This window comes from Pinus tabuliformis, chromosome 3_1, assembly GCF_031772625.1.
Source record: "Pinus tabuliformis cultivar Carrire ecotype Pingquan chromosome 3_1, CPIR1, whole genome shotgun sequence".
Classification (NCBI taxonomy): Eukaryota; Viridiplantae; Streptophyta; class Pinopsida; order Pinales; family Pinaceae; genus Pinus; species Pinus tabuliformis.
The window spans coordinates 422,023,320-422,046,381 of NC_142301.1; positions in this window are offsets into that span (position 1 = coordinate 422,023,320).

The following is a 23,062-nucleotide window of genomic DNA, read 5'->3' on the forward strand; positions in this document are numbered from 1 at the left end:
AATTCCCTAGATAAGTAGCTATATCTAGAACAATAGTTGATCCGAATTGGATCCTAAACACTCTCTGAGTTTTCATGACTATTTCAAAATATGCCAAAAGATTCAAGTCTTAGAAAAATCAAAGCTATCAGAAAGAATCCTCGTAACAGTTGCATTTTTTGCCAGAGCAGAGCAACAAGAGCCCTCAATCAAGCGCACAGACCGTTGGCCCATAGTAACGTGCATTGGCGCTAACTGGCAAAACCGGAGGCCAAATAAAGAAATGGGGGTGTTTTTTGATACGCGATTAATGTTAAAGTAGTAATCGCATATCGCAGGGCATCCCCCTCAGTGAAGGAAAGCCCTAAAGTGCCTGAACCCAAAAATGCTACGAAATGCGGAAAAGTAATGCGTTCATTTCTGTAGCGTGGGATTCCCCAAACCGGCAGGATATCGGAAGGCCTTGAGGCGGTAAGCAGTTTTGACTGACTCCCGCCTGATGCCACACATCGAGCAACACACATCCGATGGATGAGAGAGAAAACCACCCGCACTGGATAGGTAAACATCATGCAACTTGCCCACCCGATACAAATGACGACTGTCGAATCTGGCAGCCCAGATCAATAGCTGAGGCGTGTCCCAATAAATGACCAGATTTGACAAGTCAAAAAAGCAAGATTATAGGGGATTTGAAGTTTGAAATGGACGTTGAGTTGGCAAACGATTCATGTTTCGCGAGCAATCTTGAAACAAACATAATTAATGGCCATTCAAAAATGATTCAAGGAATCTAACACCCAGTTCGTTAGGAAACAGGTGGCCACCTCCCTACAAGGTGTTACCTAGTGATGATGACACAGAGCAGAGGAATTTGAACGGACAGAGGTAAGGAAACTGAAAGGCTAGGAAGCAAAAATGAACAGTCAAAAGAACAAACTAGCTTTAAAGCCATGACCTGACAGAAGTAGAGGACACATAAGAAGGCAGTGACAAGAGTTAGCTAGACCCAGATAGCTAAGAGCAAAAAACGGAGAGTGGAAGCCGAGCTGACTTGAAGGCAACATCGAGCTAGACAGATCTAGAGGGAGTCAGAGAGTCTGTGTACTCCATAGAAGACTTGAGAGGTTCAAGAAAACTCCTCGGCATAGGCTTTTCATACTACTGTGACCATCAGAGGTCGAATTTCAGTAAGGAGAGTCTGTGCAATCCATTCCTACTAACTTTTATCTATTTAGTGAGACTTGAATTGAGTTCACTATTGTAAAAACTCTACTTGAAAACATAATATAGAGGCCACCACTAAGAGCTGGACCAGGAGACGTAGCCCATGAGCATTGTGTGAACTCATTATTAAACTTGTTGTCTTACATGTTTTCCTATTATGTTTTCTCTAACTACCTCAATATCTATCTATTTTGCAATCTTATCGATCCATTACATAAAGTAACATAGGCACATCCATGCACATGAGTCTATAATACCTTTAATTCTTTATCCTGGATAAATTCTAGATCAAGTGGTATCAGAGCTCTAGGTTACTAAGGTTAGACAAGCTTGTGTTGGATTTTGTTGTCGAATGCTAACTAGATCAAAGCTTAAATTAGGAGAAGGAGAGTTGGCTGAAACTAACCCAGAAATTGGAAGAGTCTATTCTAGGAGGAAAATGTCAGAAGGAAGTCCCTTGGAATCAGACCCCTAGTTCATGGATAGTTTTATGACCATGAGATCCATGGTGGAGGAAATGTATAGGGAATTTAAGAAAAATAGAGATGAAGATTCATCAAACTCCAAACAATACAAAGGAGTAGTATAATCTCTCCTCCATGACCACTCTAAAGGTGAAGGGAAAGAAGAAAAATTTCTCACACCTCCTAATAGCCCTGAAAATAAAAAGAAGACATCTTTGATTAAATTAGATGTTAAATTTGATTTACCAATATATGATGGAGAGTTGAATGCAAAGAAGCTGGATAATTGGATCAGACAGATTGATGTTTATTGCAGAGTGCAGAGCATTGATTCAGACAAGAGTAAGATTCAGCTGGCCAGCCTATGCCTTGGAGGCACTACCTTGGTATGATGGGAAGGCAGGACACAAGCTGACATGAAGAAACATGGTAAGATTCTTTCTGTCTAGAGTGAATTTTTTTTTTCAATTAAAAAGCAATTCTATCCACTAGCCTACATGCAGCAAGCCATGATGAGCTGGAAAACTCTTCGACAACTAAAATGGAAAAGTGTACAAGGTTACACCCAAGAATTTAGGAAAAGAGTTTTGATTCTAGGAATTTCTTTAGAATCACTTGAGACTATGCTGAAGTATATAGATGGTCTACACAGCTACATGAGGCACACTATCCTCATGTTTAATCCCACTAGCATAGATGAGGTATCTGTTCAGGCTACACATCTAGAAGCTAGAGGTAATAATGGGAACCCAGAAGTTGGGGGATCGTCCAAACCCACTACAAGCAAAAATAAGGAGAAAAGAAAACAGAGATGGAAAGAAAGGAAAACAAACACTGTACAGAAAAGCAAGCCTTCATGCACTCACTGTAAGAAGGATGGCCATGATGATGAACACCACTGGATTCTGCATCCAGAGCTGAAACCTAAGAAGTTCGAGGGCAAGAAGAAGAAGATTGTTGCAGTTATTCAAAAGGATGTGGGGTCAGACTTAGGAGATGAAGCAACAATTGCAGCCACAGGTATAAAAGGTTGTCCTCTTTAGAGAATGCAGAAATCAAGAAGTAGGTACAGGAGCTGCTCAAGAAGGGGTTCATCAGACCTAGCACATCACCATGTGGGTCTCCAATTGTTTTGGTGAGAAAGAAAGATGGCTCATGGAGAATGTGCATTGATTACCAAGCACTGAATAAGATAATGATAAAAAATCGCTATCCCCTTCCTCACATAGATGATCTATTAGATTAGTCAAAAGAAGCTGTATATTTTTCCAAGTTAGACTTGCATAATGGCTATCATCAGGTCAGAGTTGCAGAGCAAGATGCATGGAAGACTGCTTTCAAAACAAGTAGGGATTGTATGAGTGGCTGGTTATGCCTTTTGGCCTAACTAATGCTCCTGCTACTTTCATGAGAGTAATGAATGATGTACTCAGACCTTTTCTTGATGATTTTGTTATTGCATATCTGAATGACATTGTTATATTCAGCAAAATGTGGGAAGAACATTTAAAGCATGTTAAACAGACTCTAGTTGTTTTGAAAAGAGAAAATCTTTATGTTAAACTCTCAAAATGTGAATTTGGCAAAACATCCTTGAATTATTTGGGAAATATAGTAGGGGTTGGTGAATTGAAGATAGATCCCTCTAAGGTTGTAGTCATTGTAAACTGGCCTAAACCCAAATTTGCTACAGAAGTTAGAAGCTTCTTAGGAGCAGCACAATATTGGAGAAATTTTATTTCTAACTTTTCCTTAATTGCAGCTCCTTTACAAGCTTTAACAGGATTGAACAAGGTGTTTCAGTGGGGAGGCAAATAGTAGAAAGCCTTCGACACCTTGAAAGAAAAGATTAGTACAGCACCAGTACTAGCACTGCCCGATCTTAACAGCAATCAAGACACTATAGATGGATGGGCTTTCTACAAAAATTTCATTTAGTCATTAGATATAAAAAGGGCATACACAATAGAGTTGCAGATATGTTGTCCAGACCAATTATAAATTCATCTACTATACTTAAGCATAATTCAGTATTGCATGAGAGCTACATTGAACAATATGCTCAAGATATAGATTTTCAAAGATGTATATGCAACTTTAAGTCAAGGAAAATGAGTAGAAGAATTGGATTATCATGTTAAAGACCAACTCTTGTATCATTTTGGGAAGCTATGCATTCCACAAACTGAAAGAGTAAAGATAATTTGAGAAGCACACACTTCTCTAATATCAGGTCACTTTGGTGTAAGTAAAATAGTTGCACAGCTGCAAAGATTCTGTTATTGGCCAAAAATGAATGAGATAGTTTCTAGATACGTAAGAGGGTGTACCATGTGTGCTAAAAGCAAGCCCAGCAATAGAAAACTAGGCTTGTACACTCCGCTACCAGTTCCTTCTCATCCTTGGGAAAGTGTTTCCATGGACTTTGTTGGAGGACTACCTAAATCTAGGAAAGGTCATGACTATTTATATGTTGTTGTGGATAGGTGCAGCATAATGTATACTTTAATACCTTGTAACAAATAGATTACAGCTGAACAAACTACAAAGTTGTTCTTTCAGCATGTATGGGTTCATTTTGGATTACCCACTTCCATAATATCTAATCGAGATAACCGATTTGTTGGGAAATTTTTGTCAAGTTTGTGGGAATTGATGGACACCAGGCTGAAGAAGAGCACAGCTTTTCATCCACAAACAGATGGCCAAACAGAAGTGGTCAATAGGATAGTGATCTAGTTACTCAGGGGCTATTGCAACAAGCATCCCAAACTTTGGGATGAACATTTATGTTATGTGCAGTGTGCTTACAACCAAGTTAAACATTTTTCTACACAAAGATCTCCTTTTGAGACCTGTTTTGGTTTCACGCAAAGGTCTCCCTTGGATTTTGTCTTTGGCAAAGACATAGCAGTTGATGGACACAGTGATGTGGACAAGGCAACCAAGTTCATTGAACAAATCCAAGATATTCACCAGGCAATACAAGAACAACTGGAAAAGAGCCAAGCCAAGTACAAGGCAAGGCATGACAAGCATCAGATGGAGCATAGTTTCCAAGTTGGTGAAGGTAAGAAGCTGAAGCTAATAAGGTATGTACCTTTCAAGATAATTGAGAAAATTGGTGAGAATGCTTTTCGCCTTGATCTACCAGCTTATATGCACATATACTCAGTTGTTAATACAAATAGCTTGAGACTATTTGAACCTTCATTAATTGAAGATCTCGAAGATCATAGTCAATTGCCTTCTATTAATGATCTGTTGCTTGAATATCTTAATGAATTGTAGGAAGATACAGTTCTGGGCAGGAAGATAAGAACTACGCGCAGAGGGGATGTTGAGTACCTTAGGATTGAACTCAAAGGTTCAAAGCCAAGTAGTGTGAAATGGATAGAAATTGAGCAAGCGAGGATCAATACCCTCACTTGATTGATGCTTAAATGAAAACCAACTTTTGGTGGTCCAAAAGCCTTTTTAGTGGGAAGGTTGTGATCTGAATTGGATCCTACACACTCTCTGAGTTTTCATGACTGTTTCAAATTATTCCAAAAGATTCAAGTCTTAGAAAGATCAAAGCTATCAGAAGGAATCCTCGTAACAGTTGCAGTTGTGATGAGAGCGGAGCAACGAGGACCCTCGGTCGACCATGCAAACCATTGGCCCATGGTAATGTGTGTTGGCACAAATTGGTGAAACCAGAGGCCAAATCATGAAACGGGGGTGGTTTCTAATACGTGATTAGCACTAATTTCATTTCGCAGGGCGTCCCCCTCAATGAAGGAAAGCCCCGAAGTGCTCGGACTTGAAAATGCTAAGAAATGTGAAAAAGTAATGTGTTTGGTTCCGTAGCGCAGGATTTCCCAAACTAGTAGGATATCAAAAGGCCTCAAGGCGGTAAGTTGTTTTGACTGAGTCCCACCCGATGCCACACGTTGAGCAACATGCATCTGTCGGATGAGAGAGAAAACCACCCGCATCGGATGGGTAAATGTCACGCAACTTGCCCACCTGATACGAATAATGACCATTTGATCTGGGGGGGGCCTAGATCAACAGCTGAGGCGTGTCCCAATAAATGACTGGATTTGACAAGTTGAAAAAGCAAGATTACAGGGGATTTGAAGTCCGACGTGGATGATGAGTTGGAAAATGATTCATGTTTTGCAGGTGATATTGAAACAAACGGAATTAACAACCATTCAAAAATGATTCACAGAATTTGACACCTCGTTCGCTAGGAAACAGGTGGCCACCTCCCTGTGAGGCGTTACCCAGTGATGATGATGCAGAGCAGAGGAATTCGAATGGACAGATGTAAGGAAACCAGAAGGCTAGGAAGTGGAAAAAAATAGTCAAAAGAATAGAATGGCTTTAAAGCCATGACCTGACAGAAGCAAAGGACACACAAGAAGGTAGTGACAAGAGTTAGCTAGATGCAGATAGCTAAAAGCAGAAATAGAGAGACATTTTAAATTCCAAATCAACATTTTAAAGCACTTTAACCTTTCTCTATAAACAATAGATAAGACTAAGAGATTGAGAGGACCTACTTGTACTTTCTCTTTCCTCTTGCCTCCTTTGTATCGGTCCTGTTGCTCGTTCCCGTACTTAACACGCTTGAGAAGTACCTGTAAACATTAACAGAAGACAAAGAACCAATCAAAGAAAAAGATCTATTGATTACAAGTAAATGGAATTAGATAAATTCACGCATATAAACAACATATATCAAGATAAGCATATGGAAAAAGGTGTAAATACTTTATTGAATAGAAGGAAGAATTACAACCATGAAGCCTGATTCGAATTCACTTCTCCAACTTTGGTTCCATCGACATCACCTCATAAGCATAACATTTCAGCAGCGCAATGACATTTACAATAGTCTCAATTCTAAAACTAACATTATCTCCTTACACTTCATCAAAATCCAGCCCCTAATCACTTAGATGAGTGGTCAATTTATAGGAAGATGGAGGAGGTTTTGTCATCAATGAGGGTATTGAATGGCCTTCCATACGTAAAATTAGTTCTATGGAGGAAGGGATGAGAGGATAGGAGGTATCTTAACTCATTCCTCATCCATTTTCAAGCTCATAGGAGATGATAAGTGTGGGAATCTTCTAGAAAGCTCCAAAAGATAATAATATTCCCCAAACCCTATGTGAATTTAACTCAAACTCACCCAGCACAAGTCAAAGAGGGCCTAAGTGCTCTGCAAAGCACCATAGCATGGACTTAACTGCCCTGCAGTGCACCCTTGCATGGGCCTACCTACACTGGTCCCTCTAGAGGACATTTTACGATGTCTTCAGGTCATGAAACTGTCTGCAAAGGAGGCATTCAAAAGTTTGACTTGTTTAGGGCATGTAGCAACTGAAATTAGGGTTTGATGAGCCCTAAAACATTGATCTGGATGATGGGAGTGATGTTCCCAAATGGATTTGTAACAAGTCCCTATACAGATGATATGTGGACCATGTACTTTGATGTATCCAAAACATAGGAGGGCTCTGAAGCCCGTTGTGTTTTAATAGACCCACTACAAAGGAAACATATAATATCTAGTCACTTGAAGTTTGAGTGCACGAACAACACCACAGATTATGAAGCACTCATCTTGGGCTTACAAAAATCCATTGACCTCAAGGTTGTTGTTCTGAAAGTGGTAGGTGACTCTGAAATCGTGGTGTGTCAGGTACATAACACTATACATTGTGTGTCACCTCATCATAAGAGTTATCAACAAGAGGTATGGTGACTCATTTCTCACATCCAAGCTTTCAATATTATTTCAGTACCAAGAATGCATAATGCAGCTGCAGATGCCTTAGAAAATGCATATCCTAAGATGTTACCATTAGGGGACAAATTTTATATTGAGATTTTGTATAAATCATCTGTCCTAGAAAGCATCACTGACTTACGCATTTTTTATGATGATCAATAGATACTGCATTTCATGGCCAACGCTAACGTCTTCAAGGATGCAGTGATAGACGAGGATGATCACGAGAAAAAATTGCAGGACAAAGCTAGTACAAGCAAAGGAAACCTCGTCCCCAAGGGTGTGGTATCACTAGAGAAGTGTTATGGCCTGTAGAATCATTTTCAAGGACCTGTGAATGCTAAGACACATAGCTCTACATTGTCACATGAACAAATCAATCTGGGAACAGAAAAATATCTAAAGTATGTGAATCTTAGTACTTACTATACACCACAAGAGTGGAAAGATTTAGTTGCCTCTTCAAGCAGTACCATGATTTCTTCACGTGGATGTGTTGGGTGTGGAGCTTGATTATCTTCTATATTCAAAGGTATCGCCACATTGGACTCCAATTCGAAATGGGGGCGGCAATGTCGCCCATAAAATATTCGCTACAGGGGGGGTCCAGGGGGGTGGCTGATCAATCTAGGCCATTCATTAGACGGATGATCTGACGGTAGAACTTATGTTTAGTTTAGGGTTTTTTGCCCTAGAAGGCAACCCCTCTCTTTGTATGAGGGCATTGTATTTGAGGCTATGTAATAGATGTGTATTCTGTGAGCGGGAAATAGAGAGGTGAGACTGTGAGAGAAAATAGAGGATATTACGTCGGATCTGTTGTAGGTTGTGTCTCTTCATTTTGCTGGATAATAGAAAGGAAGGACTGGCTGTTCGAGGTGGAAGTAGCCCAAACTGGGTGAACCATGTATATCTATGTCTCTCTTGTTTTATGCAGTTTCTGTGTTTATACTTCTACAATATTTTATGTGTTTCATTTCTCCATAATATATAATTTATAACAACTAGTATCAGAGCCGAAGGTCTATTTGGCTGATAAACTCATAGGAAAGAAGGGTTCATGGTTCGAGTGGGAGCAATGGCGGAAGATGGTAAGTTTAGGGTCAAGAAATTTAATGGCCAAAACTTCTCGCTGTGGAAGATGCAGATGGAAGATTATCTGTATCAGAAAGATCTGTACCTACCATTGGGCAGAAAATCAAAGATGTCGATGGGTATGACAGACGAAGAATGGAACCTTCTCGATAGAAATGCACTCGGAACAATACGGTTGTGCCTTGCTGCGTCAGTCGCCTTCAACATTTCGAAGGAAACCACGACAGAGGGTTTGATTCGGGCATTGTCGAAACTATATGAAAACCCTCGGCCTCAAACGAGGTATTTCTTATGAAACGGTTATTTAATATGAAGATGTCGGAAGGTGGATCTGTTGCAGACCATTTAAATTATTTTAATACTATTACAAGTTAGCTATGTTCTGTAGGGGTAAACTTTGATGATGAAGTTAGAGATTTGTTATTCTTGTGCTCATTACCAGAAAGTTGGAATGTTTTAGTAATGGCCATTAGTAACTCTGTGTTTGGATCTAGTACTTTAAAGTTTGATGATGTTTTCGGTGCTATCCTTAGCGAGGAAATGTGACAGAAAAGCTCCGGTGAGACATCGGGTAGTGCTTTGAGTGCGGAGTCTAGGGAAAGAAAAATGGAAAGGGGAAAGAGCTCAAGATATCGCAGTAAATCAAGGAAAGGAAGATCCAAGTCCAGATCGGGGATAGTGTGTTGGAAATGTGGAAAGAAAGGACACCTAAAGAAAGACTGTAGATCTTAGAAGGGAAAAGAAGGAGATGCATAGCAAGAAAACAATCACGAAGAAAATGTGACAGGTGAGGTGTTACAAGATGATTTGATTCTTTCTTTCGAAAATATTACTGATTCCTGGGTGGTAGATTCAAAGGCCTCATTCCATGCCACACCTGATAAGAAATACTTTCATGACTATGTTAAGGGAGATCTTGGACAAGTTCATTTGGGTGATGATAAACCCTGTAAAATTGTTGGAATGGGTAAGGTTCTTGTAAAACAGCAGAATGGAAACCAATGGCTATTAAAGGAGGTAAGGCATGTTCCAGATCTAAAGAAAAATATGATTTCAATAGGTCAGTTAGGCGATGAAGGTTGTGTGACAACTTTCACATATAAAGCTTGGAAGGTCACCAAAGGAGCCCTGGTAATAGCAAAAGGAGAAAAGGTTGGTACATTGTATTTATGCAATGTCATTTCTAACTCTGTTAATGCTTTAACTTCCAAAGGAGCAGATGCAATGTTATGGCATCATAGGCTTGGACACATGAGTGAAAAGGGGATGAAGATTCTTCACTCAAGGAATTTGTTACCAGGCTTGAAGAATGTTGATTTGGACTTCTGTGAGAACTGCATTTATGGAAAACAGAAGAGAGTCAGATTTCTCAGAGTTGGGAAAGAAAAGAAGAGCGAAAAATTAGAGCTTGTGCATACAGATGTATGGGGACCTGCTCAGGTATCATCTCTCGATGGCTCTTGTTATTATGTTACTTTTATTGATGATGCAACTAGGAAAACATGGATTTATTGTATTAAGAATAAATCTGATGTATTTGATACTTTCAAGAAATGGAAAGCTTTAGTTGAGATTGAGACAGGAAAGAAATTGAAGTGTCTTAGATCAGACAATGGAGGTGAATATTGCAGCAAAGAGTTTGATAGGTACTATTCAGAGCATGGAATTCGCAGAGAGAAGAAAGTTCCAAGAACACCACAAGAAAATGGTGTGTCATAAAGGATTAGCAGAACAATCATGGAGCATGCAAGGTGCATGACATTGCATGCAGGATTGCCTTTACAGTTTTGGGCAGATGTTGTAGATACTCTTGTTTATGTAATAAACAAAGGGCCTTCAAGTTCCTTGGATGGTGGTGTTCCATAGGAAGCATGGACAAGTAAAAAGGTAAACTACTCTATTTTAAAGCCTTTTGGTTGTGAGGCCTTTGTCCATATTGATAAAGAAAATAGAACAAAGCTTGAGGCAAAGTCAAAGAAATCTACCTTTATTGGATATGGTGTTAATGATTTTGGTTATCGCTTATATGATTACGAAAATCACAAAATCATTAGGAGCAGAGATGTAATATTCAATGAAAAGGTCTTGTATAAGAATCAGTTGCAGGAAAAGAAACAGGAAAAGGAAAACAAGGAATACGCAGTTCTTGATGAAATCAATGAAAAAGTAAAGGTGCCTGAAAATAATAATAATCAACAACCACAACAATAGCAACCACCACAACAAAAAAAGGCACCCCAAACACCTAAAAGTGGTATTAGAAGATCTACCAGGATAAGTAGACCCCCTGAACGATACTCTCCTTCATTATATTATTTATTGTTGACTGATTCCGGTGAACCCGAATGTTATGAAGAAGCAATGTAGGTTGAAAGCAGGAAGGTAGCCATGGAAGAAGAGATGGACTCCTTAATGCATAACTAGACTTGGGATTTAGTCAGGTTGCCTGTAGGAAAAACTACATTGAAGAATAAATGGGTTTACAGGCTGAAGGAAGAAGATGGAGGAAAATAGAGGTATAAAGCTAGACTTGTGGTGAAGGGGTTTTCACAAAATAAAGGTATTGATTTTGATGAAATATTTTCTCCTGTTGTTAAAATGACTTCAATCAAAACTATTTTAAGTCTTGTAGCAGCTGAAGATTTGCATCTTGAGCAATTAGATGTAAAGACAACCTTTCTCCATGGGGATTTGGAGGAAGAGATATATATGCAGCAGCCACAAGGATATGAGGTGAAAGGGAAGGAGAAACTAGTGTGCAAGTTGAAGAAGAGCTTGTATGGCTTAAAACAGGCTCCAAGGTAGTGGTATATAAAATTTGACAAGTTTATGTTTGAACAAGGTTATACTAGATGTCACTCTGATCATTGTGTTTATTTGAAAAAAGCAAAATGATGGCAGCTATATTATATTGTTATTGTATGTAGATGACATGCTTGTTGTAGGATCTAACATGCAGGAAATAAATGTGCTCAAAAGAAAATTGGCAAATTCATTTGCAATGAAGGATTTGGGAGCTGCAAAACAAATCCTTGGTATGAGAATAACTAGAGACAGGAAAAATCGTAAATTAACATTGTCTCAGAATGAGTACATACAAAAGGTGTTGAAAATATTTAACATGCACAATGCAAAACTAGTTAGTACACCTTTTGCTAGCCATTTCAAACTTAGCAAGGAAATGTGCCCAAAGACCCAAGAAGACATGGATTATATGTCTAAAGTTCCATATGCATCAGCAGTTGGAAGCTTAATGTATGCAATGGTCTGCACAAGGCCTGATATTGCACATGCAGTGGGAGTTGTAAGTAGGTACATGAACAATCTAGGAAAGGAACATTGGATGGCAGTGAAATGGATTCTCAGATATTTGAAAGGTACCACAAATCAAGCATTATGCTTTGGTGGTTCAAACATCTCCCTACAAGGACATGTTGATGCAGATATGGTAGGTGACAGAGATAACAAGAGGAGCACTACAGGATATGTATTTACTGTTGGAGGAATAACTGTCAGTTGGGTTTCAAAAATCCAAAGTGTTGTTGCACTTTCAACAACAGAAGCAGAGTATGTTGCTGCTACAGAGGCTAGTAAAGAAATGATTTGGTTACAAAGGTTTATGGGTGAATTGGGTAAGGAGCATGATATGGGCACATTATACAGTGATAGCCAAAGTGCCATTCATCTTGCAAAGAACTCAGCATTTCATTCCAGGACTAAACACATACATCTCAAGTACCATTTCATACGATCAGTGTTGGAAGATGGAGAGTTGAAGCTAGAAAAGATACACACTAGCCAGAATCCTACAGATATGCTAAAAAAAGTTGTAACCAGGGAGAAACTAAGAATATGCTCAGTTTCAATTGGTCTTCAAGGATGACGATGAAGATGAGAAATAGCCAGGTCCAAAGAGGAGTCATTTTCCAGCAAATGGAGCAGTGGTGGAGTTGCTACAATCAGTCTCCAAGTGGGAGATTGTTGGGTGTGGAGCCTGATTATCTTCTATATTCAAAGGTATCACCACATTGGACCCCAGTTCAAAATGGGGGCAGCAACGCCACCCGTAAAATATTCGTTGTGGGGGGGGGGGGGTCCAGGGGGGAAGTTGATCAATCTGGGCCGTTCATTAGGCGGATGATCTGACGGTAGAACTTATGTTTAGTTTAGGGTTTTTTTCCCTAGAAGGCAACCCCTCTCTTTGTATGAGGGCATTGTATTTGAGGTTGTGTAATAGATGTGTATTCTGTGAGCGGGAAATAGAGAGGTGAGACTGTGAGAGAAAATAGAGGATATTACAGTGGATCTGTTGTAGGCTGTGTCTCTTCATTTTGCTGGATAATAGAGAGGAAGGACTGGCTGTTCGGGGCGGACGTAGCCCAAACTGGGTGAACCACGTATATCTGTGTCTCTCTTGTTTTATGTGTTTCCTGTGTTTATACTTCTGCAATATTTTATGTGTTCCATTGCTCCATAATATATAATTTATAACAGGATGTACGATGATATTAATACATATGACATGTGAATAATCCAACACGTAATATCGATCAAATAAGGAGCCAAGCCTTTTCAATAGAAACTAAGAAAAGTTCATCCAACACTTGTGCCCCTCATACAAAAAGAACTGACCAAGTTGTTGGATGCTCAAATCATCTATAAATTACAACATTCGGCATCGGTGTCTAACTTAGTCCATGTGAGGAAGAAGTATGGTGATATCCACCTGTATGTAGATTTCTACAACCTCAATCATGCCCCAGACAAAGACAATTACCCAGTGTCCTCCATGGATCATGTATTGCAGACAATATATAGAGCATAGATGTTTTCTTTTCTAGATAGTTTTTCTATTTACAACCAAGTTCTGGTAGCAGACCTTGATAGACTAAAAACCACCTGTACAAAGTGGGGTACATTCCCATTTAGTAGAATGTCATTTGGGCTAGTTAATGCAGACACAAAATTTCAGCCTGCAATGGACATCACTTTCTGTGGGATTATCAAACATAGCATAGTGGTCTAACTCAATGATGTAATAGTCTAGTCAAGGCAGCGATTAGACCACTTACGCTTCCTAAAGAAATTTTTGAGTGATGCCAGTAATCCAAAATGGATCCTAAAAACCAAAAACTACAGAGAATGAACCTTTAAAAATGGTGAAAAACACTATCGAGAGTGAAAAACATGAAGAAATAGTGAAAAACAGAGCTATCGAAGGTCAAAAGAACGATGCATAGGAGCCGTTAGATCTGGCCAATCAATAGTCTAGATTTGATCGACATATCACAATCGGAGGTGACAAGTGGAGTCCATCGGAACCGGCTTTATGAGAAATCTGTTGGGTTGTGTTATATTCTTCCCATGTAGTTAATAGGGGGTTTGAAGGGCACCCGTAACCCCACTTTATGGGGTCCGGGGCAGCGCCCCAGAAAATTTTGGTTTTGGACCATATGTTAGGTTGGGCGGACGCACCTATGGTTTTGTGCATGATTTTTGCACATGTTTTTTGGACGCGATGGTTTTCGGTCCATGGTATTGGATGCTTCGGCATGTATAAATATGTATTGTAACATTGAAAGGAAAATAATGAAAAGTCAAGCTGGTAGTCCCGGTTTTGGGATCCAGGGAAAAATCTCTGTGCATATGTGTTTTATGGGTTATGCTCTCGCATTGTTTATTTTCTTTGTACATTTGGTATCAGAGTTGTTTTGGCTTCAAGGGGACGCCTTTGTTTCTGAGGGGTTTCGCTCAGGCCTGTGGTAGACCCTGTTCAGTGGGAGATCTGCAAGACCGATTCTGGTGGTGAAAGAAGATGGCGAGCAGTGGAAAGATAGAGATTGAGAAGTTCAATGGTCAGAATTTTGAGTTGTGGAAACTCAAGATGGAGGATCTGTTGGTGGATAAAGATCAGTGGATCGTGGTAGATCCAGGTACTAAACCATCGGGAGTGACCGATGAAGAATGGAAGAAGTTGGATCGGAAGGCAAAGAGCACAATACGATTGTGTGTCTCGGATTCAGTATTGTTGAATGTATCAGGGGAAGCTACGGCAAAGGCTTTGTGGGTCAAGTTAGAGACTTTGTACCAATATAAGTCTCTAGTGAATAAATTGTTCCTGCGGAAAAAGCTGTATAACCTGAGGATGAAAGATGGAGACTCAGTGACAGAGCATCTGAATGCGTTTAATACTGTGGTAAGTCAGTTATTATCTGTTGATATTAAAATTTCAGATGAAGATAAGCGCATCAGTCTGTTGTGTTCTCTACCAGATTCGTGGGATAGTCTGGTTATTGCAATAGGTAGCAATGCAACTACTTTGCAGTTTGATGAAATAGTCTCAACCTTGCTGACAGAGGAGATGAGACGGAAAAATATGGACAACCAGAATGGTGATGCCTTGTCTGTACGAGGACGGTCCCAGAACAGAAACAAAAATAAGTCATCGAGTGGGAGATCTAAATCTAGAGGGAGATCTAAATCTCCAGGAAAACCTACAAAGGTGGTGTGCTGGAAATGCGGAAAGGAAGGGCACTTCAGAAGGGATTGTAAATCTAAAGCTCCTAATAAAGGAAAGGGATCTGATGATTCTCCTTCTGCAGAGGTGAAAACCACCTCAGATGAAGGTGGGGATGCGTACCTGGCTTCTTCAAGTACACATGTAGATCATGAGGCATGGTTGATTGACTCAGGTGCATCCTTTCACTTCACTCCCCATGGAGAGTGGTTCTGCGAGTATGAGAAATACGATGGTGGTGATGTCTTCTTAGGAGATGATAGGAAGGCTAGAATCATTGGTCAGGGAAAAGTAAATTTGAAGTTGCAAGGTGGAAGGGTTAGAACACTTCCGGGTGTTCTACATATTCCTGCATTGGCCAGAAATCTGATTTCTGTAAGCAAGTTGGATGATGCAGGTGTAAAGACGGTGTTCGAGAAAGATACCTGCAAGATGGTTCGAGGAGCACTGATATTAATGCGGGGAGTTTGGATTGGAACTCTGTACAAACTGCAAGGTAGCACTGTTGTTGATGGGTGCAATAGTTCTATGGTTCCTGAAAATGGAGTAGAGAATCTAGTGGTCTTTGGAGAGAAGACCATGTTGTGGCATCAAAGGCTTGGACATATTGGAGAGAAGGGCCTTCGAATACTTCATGGTAGAAGGTATGAATAATAGCTCTCTGGATTTTGATTTCTGTGAAAATTGTGTATATGGGAAGCAGAATCGGGTGAGTTTCCCCTCTGGTGGTAAGAGGACGAAACAGATATTAGAGCTTGTGCACAATGATGTGTTTGGACCTGTGAAGGTTCCATCACTGGGTAAGTCTGTGTACTATGTATCATTCATAGATGACTTCTCAAGGAATACATGGATATATTTTCTTAAGAAGAAATCTGAAGTCTTTGACAGGTTTAAAGAATTTAAGGCTCTGGTGGAAAATCAGACAGAGAAGAAGATAAAGGTGGTGAGGATAGATAATGGTGGAGAATTTTGCAGCAAGGAATTTGAAGAATTTTGTAAGAAGTGTGGTATAGCACGGCAGAAGACTACTCCATATACACCTCAGCAAAATGGAGTCGCAGAAAGAATGAACAAGACGTTGATGGAAAGGGCAAGAAGCATGCTCAGTGGTGCCGGGTTAGGACAGGAATTCTGGGCAGAGGCGGTGGATACTGCATGTTACCTAATCAACAGATCACCTTCATCAGCGTTGGAGGATAAGACTCCAAAAGAAGTATGGACTGGTAAAAAACCCTCTCTTTCACATCTAAGGGTATTTGGATGTGATGCATATGTACATGTTCCAAAGGAGAAATGAACGAAGTTGGATAGTAAATCTGAAAAGTGCATCTTTATTGGGTATAAGGATGGTTTAAAGGGTTATAAGCTTTGGAACCCAGTCACACGGAAGGTTGTGTACAGCCGAGATGTGTTTTTCAGAGAGGTAAAAGATGTTATTCAACATGAAGTCCAACCAAAGGAACCTGAGAAGATAGAGTTTGAGCCAAAGGAGGAAGAATCAGACTCTGCAGCAGAGGAGGAATCAGAAGATGAAGAGCCACAAACTCCGGCTGTGAGAAGATCAGTTCAAGAAAGAAGGCAGTCAGAAAGGTATAGTCCATCTACTTTCAGTTCAAATTTTGCTTTGTCTGTTACTGATAATGATCCCAGAACTGTGAAGGAAGCAGTGGATTCAGAGGATGGAAAAATCTGGAAAGAGGCCATGGTCGATGAAATGGCATCTTTGCACAAAAATGAGGCTTGAGATCTGGTGGAGTTGTCGGCTGGAAGGAAACCCATTGGCAGCAAATGGGTGTTCAAGAAGAAGACAAATGCAGAAGGAAAGGTGGAGAAATACAAAGCTCGGTTGGTAGCAGAAGGTTATTCCCAGGTGCCGGGAATTGATTTTGGTGATATTTTTTCTCCTGTTGCCAAGGTAACTTCTATTAGATTACTTTTATCTGTTGTTGCTGCTTTTGGTTTTAAGGTAGAACAGATGGATGTGAAGACAGCATTTCTTCATGGGGATTTGGAAGAGGAAATCTACATGAAGCAACCTGAAGGCTTTGCGGTGAAGGGTAAGAAAGAACTGGTATGCAAGTTAAAGAAGTCTCTGTATGGGTTAAAACAGTCACCAAGGATGTGGTATCAGAAATTTGATACATTTATATGGGGACTTGGCTTCACCAGAAGCAAAGCAGATCATTGTGTGTATTCTAAATTAATTGGTGACCGTATTATTTATCTGGTCTTGTATGTGGATGATATGTTGCTGGTTGGAAATGACAAAGAAATTATCCAGGATTTGAAGACCCAATTGTCCTCCAAATTTGACATGAAAGATCTTGGTGTTGCAAACTATATTTTGGGCATGGAAATTAAAAGAGATCGGTCAAAGAGGAAGCTCTGGTTAAACCAGAGGAAGTATGTCGAGAAAATACTCCAGAGGTTTAATATGCAGGATAGTAAACCGGTGAAGGTTCCTATTCCTGTAGGTGTGAGGTTATCTGCTGAACAGTGTCCCAAGACACAAGAAGAGGAAGAGGACATGTCCCGTGTTCCATATGCAAGTGCAGTGGGTAGCCTGATGTATGCAATGGTCTGTACTAGACCAGACATTGCACATGCAGTGGGAGTATTGAGCAGGTTTATGTCAAAACTTGGGAAGGAGCACTGGACAGCAGTGAAGCAGGTTTTCAGGTATTTGCGTGGCACTAGTGATTATGGTTTGTGCTACCAAGGAAGACTAGGATTGGACAGAGTGTTGGATATTCATGCCTTTGTTGATGCAGACTGGGCTGGAGATCTGGATCAGAGAAGATCTACAAGTGGGTATGTGTTTAACCTATTTGGAGGTGCAGTCAGTTGGATGAGTAAGAAACAATCTGTAGTGGCACTATCAACTACAGAGGCAGAATACATGGCAGCCACTCATGCAAGCAAGGAAGCAGTTTGGTTGCAGAGATTGTGTTCAAGTATGGGGTTAGTACAGGGAGCTATAAGAATAGACTGTGACAGCCAAAGTGCAATTTTCTTGGCAAAGAACCCTGCTTATCATTCAAAGACAAAGCACATTGATGTTCAATATCACTTTGTGAGGGATATGATAGAAGACAGAAAGGTGTTGCTAGTAAAGGTGGACACTTTGAAGAATACTGCAGATGTATTGACAAAATCTGTGAGCTCTAAGAAGTTCTCTTGGTGTAGAGAAGCAATGGGAATCTTAGGGCTGAAAAAATGACTAAGCTCTCCTGTGGCCCCCTGTGGAAAGAAAACAACAAGTGGGAGATTGTTGGGTTGTGTTATATTCTTTCCATGTAGTTAATAGGGGGTTTGAAGGGCACCCGTAACCCCACATTATGGGGTCCGGGGCAGTGCCCCCCGGAAAATTTTGGTTTTGGACCATATGTTAGGTTGGGCGGACCCACCTATGGTTTTGTGCATGATTTTCGCACATGTTTTTTGGAGGCGATGGTTTTCGGTCCATGGTATTGGATGCTTCGGCATGTATAAATATGTATTGTAACATTGAAAGGAAAATAATGAAAAATCAAGCTGGTAGTCCCAGTTTTGGGATCCAGGGAAAAATCTCTGTGCATATGTGTTTTATGGGTTATGCTCTCGCATTGTTTATTTTCTTTGTACAAAATCACAATTGTGATCGACGCGATTAAGCGAGAGTCATTGATCTATGCACGCAAATCAATGGTCCAGATATACCGCACGGCATCACATCACAATACAGACGTAGAAGGACTACCGGGGCCCGAGGACTATCTGATATGCAATTGCGATATATCACATCGCAAAATCGTATCGTGACAATATAGAGGAGTGGGGGTTGATACATATGCGACTTGTGATAAAGCCAAACCTGACAGGTCTTATGGGTAGAAATATATATCTTTTGATTTCTGTAAAAAGGAGTTTTTCAATGTAAATTCGTGTTTTCGTTAAATAAACAAAAATCAAAGGAAATACGAATTGGGCGATAAAACGAACCCGAAAGGGTCTATACATGCAGTGACATATATTTTGATTTTTGTAATGAGTAAGATTTCGAGCGGGCCTTAGGTGGTGAATGGTATTGGCTGGGCTCCGCCTGAGCCCATACACTGGCTGCCACGTGGTCAGGCGCCGAAGACAGAAAACAACCCTTTTTGGGTGGGTAATCTCCGGGTGCATAAGCCACCCGAAATTTATAACAACTGTTGGATCAATGATCACTTGCAATAGCACCCAAAGAAAATCCGAAGAGATTCTAGGGCGGAATTGATAATACTTCAGATCTGATAAAAGGAATTTGGGCGGATTTTTACAGGTTTTCTGTGTATTCTCTGTGTAAACAGAGAAAGACTATTTTGGGGATTTCAAAGGTGCTGATGGTCCCTTCTGTTGCAGAACAGGTGGCCACCATACCTGAAGATGTTATACCATGATTGATTAACGCTCAGAGGGGATTTGAATAGACAGAGGTCGGAAGCCAGAGAGCCCAAGAGGAAAAACAAACGGACAAGTGCCGATTGGATTAAAAGCCACAGAATGGTAGAGACAGAGGCAAGCAGTGTTGAGACAGAGAGAAACAGAGATAGAGAGTGAGAGGGAGAGTCTGTGTACTCGGAGAGACTTGAGGGATTCAAGTAAACCCCTGTTGTTTTGTATCTATTGTGTTGAGACTCAAATTGAGCTCACTTTTGTAAAACCTTACTCTTGAAGACATAATAGAGAGGTCACCACTGAAGGTTGGACTAGGAGATGTAGACGAGGAGTTTTAGGTGAACTCCTTGATTATCTTGTTGTGTTATGTGTGTGTGTCTATTATGTATCTTTAACTGCTTCATTGTCTATATTATTCTCAATCTTTTCGATCCATTGCCCTAAGTGACATAGGAAAATCCATGCACATGAGTTTGTAATACCTTAATATTAGTCTAAGATCTCATTTTTAGATCAGGTGGTATCAAAGCTTTAGGTTTGCTAAGGTTAAACAAGGTTGTGTTGGATTGTTGAATGCTTACTAGGTCAAAGCTCAAACTCAGAGAAGGAGAACTTGTTGAGACTAATCCAGAAGTTGGAAGAGTCTATCCTAGGAGGAGAATGCCAGAACAAAACCCATTGGAATTAGAATCTCAATTCATGGATAGTTTCATGACCATGAGAGCCATGGTGGAATAGATATATCGAGAATTTAAGAAAGGTCAAGGTGAAAGTACTTCAACCCCCAAACAAGACAAGGGATCAGAGGAACCCTCTCGAGATGCCCCAGAGGGAAAAGAGAAAGGGGAAAAGCTTCCCCCATCATGTCCTCCACCATCACTTCCATCATCCTCATCTCCTAGCCCTGAAAAAAAAAAAAAAAAAAACATCTTTGATTAAATTAGATGTCAAATTTGATTTTCCAATCTATGATGGAGAATTAAATGCAAAAAATCTAGATAACTAGATTAGACAGATTGATGTATATTGCAGGGTTTAGAAAATTGATTCAGAGAGGAGAAAGATTCAGCTGGCTAGCCTTCACCTTGGAGGAACTGCACTAGTGTGGTGGGAAGGCAAGACACAAGTTGATTTGAAGAAGCATGGTAAAATTATTTCTACCTGGAATGAATTTGTTTCTGCCATTAAAAAACAATTCTATCCACTAGCTTATATGCATCAAGCAATGATGAGTTGGAAAACTCTTTGCCAATTAAAGGGGCAAAGTGTACAAAGTTATACCTAGGAATTTAGAAAAAGAGCTTTAACCCTAGGAATTTCTCTAGACTCACTTGAAACTTTGCTGAAGTATATAGGTGGTCTACATAGCTATTTGAAGAACATCATTCTCATGTTTAACCCCACTAACCTGGATGATGTATCAATTCAGGCTACACATCTAGAGGCTAGAGGCAAGAATGTGAACCCAGAGATTGGGGGATCATCAAAACCCTCTACAAACAAGAACAAAGAAAAGAAGAAGTAGAAATGGAAGGGGAGAAAGACAAAAACTGTACAAAAAGACAAACCTTCATGCACTCACTACAAGAAGGATGGACAAGATGATGAACACTGTTGGTCTTTGCATCTGGAGATGAAACCCAAGAAGTTCGGTGGTAAGAAGAAAAAGATTGTTGCTACTATTCAGAAAGACTTGGGGTCAAACTCAGGTGATGAAACAACAGTCACAACCACAGGTATAAAAGGTAAAAGTTCTGAAGCATCTACAAGTAATTCTGCACAATCTATTGATAATGAAGATAATGAGAGGAAAAGACATGAGCTTTTTCATATTAGAGTCATTTCCAAGCATAAAAATATTGATACTTTGTTTGATAGTGTATCACAAGTAAACTTGATTTCTGAAGCAATTGTAAAGAAGTTGGGAAACTAAACACTCCTCACAAGAAGCCATATCCATTAGATTGGGTATGTGATAAAGCAAAGCTACAAGTGACAAGATAATGTAAACTTAGGTTTGCTATTGGGTCAACATTTGTAGATGAGGTTGAGTTAGATATAGTTCCCTTGGATATAGGTGGTATTCTTTAAGGAAGTCCTTACTTATATGATAGAAAATCCATTTTTCTATAGAGCTAAAAATAAGTATCAACTCATTAAAGATGGAATATTTTGTAAGAGCTCATAAACTCAAAAATAAATACTCTCTCATAAATTCAGGGCAGATGAAAAGAATTGTAAATTTATGCAAGCAATTTTTACTAATGGTTGTAAAGGAAAATACCCCTGTAAAACCAATGTATTTGAAGGTTGTGATGCTAAATAGAAAGTTGATTTAGATAAAGTTGTTTTAGAATATGATATTCTATTTCAAGAACCTAAAGGTCTGCCACCCAAAAGGGAAATAGTACATGATATTCATTTGCAGCAAGATGCTCCATTGCCTAACATCGGAATGTACAGGTTATCCACTTTAGAGAATGCAGAGATCAAGAAGCAGGTACAAGAGCTACTCAATAAAGGGTTCATAAGACCAAGCACATCACCATGTGGATCTCCAATTGTGTTGGTGAGAAGGAAAGATGGTTCGTGGAGGATCTGCATTGATTACAAAGCACTTAATAAAATAACGATCAAGAATAATTATCCTCTTCCTCACATTGATGATCTATTAGATCTGTTGAAAGAAGAAGTTTACTTTTCCAAGTTGGACTTGCGTAGTGGCTATCATCAGGTCAGAGTTGCAGAACAAGATGCATGGAAGACTGCTTTCAAGACAAAGCAAGGGCTATATGAATGGTTGGTTATGCCTTTTGGCTTAACTAATTCTCCTACCACTTTCATGAGAGTTATGAATGATGTACTCTGACCTTTTATTGATGATTTTGTAATTGTATATTTAGATGACATTCTTGTCTTCAATAAAACATAACATTTGAAGCATGTAAAGCAGACTTTAGATGTTTTAAAAAGAGAAAATCTCTATGTGAAGTTATCAAAATGTGAATTTGGAAAAACATCTTTAAATTATTTGGGTCATATTGTAGGGGGTGGTGAATTGAAGATAGATCCCTCTAAGGTTGAAGTCATAGTGAACTGGCCTAAACCCAAATCTGCTACAGAATTTAGGAGTTTCCTAGGAGCAACACAATATTGGAGAAAGTTTATTGCTAATTTTTCCTTGATTCCAGCTCCCTTACATGCTTTAACAGGATTGAAAAAGGTGTTTCAATGGGGAGGCAAATAGCAGAAAGCCTTCGACACCTTGAAAGAAAAAATTAGTACAGTACCAGTACTAGCACTGTCAGATCTTCAACAACCATTTGAGATTGAAATAGATGCCAGTTACTATGCCATGGGAGCAATGTAGATGCAACACAGTAAACCCATATGTTATCATTCTAAGACATTTACTTCTGCAGTAGTTAATTATCCCACATATGATAAAGAATTGTATGCATTAGTACAAAGTGCGAAAAAGTGGAAACATTACCTAATGGGCAAAGAACAATTATCAATACAGATCATCGACCACTTCAATATTTACACTCGCAAACTAAATTGCAGAAA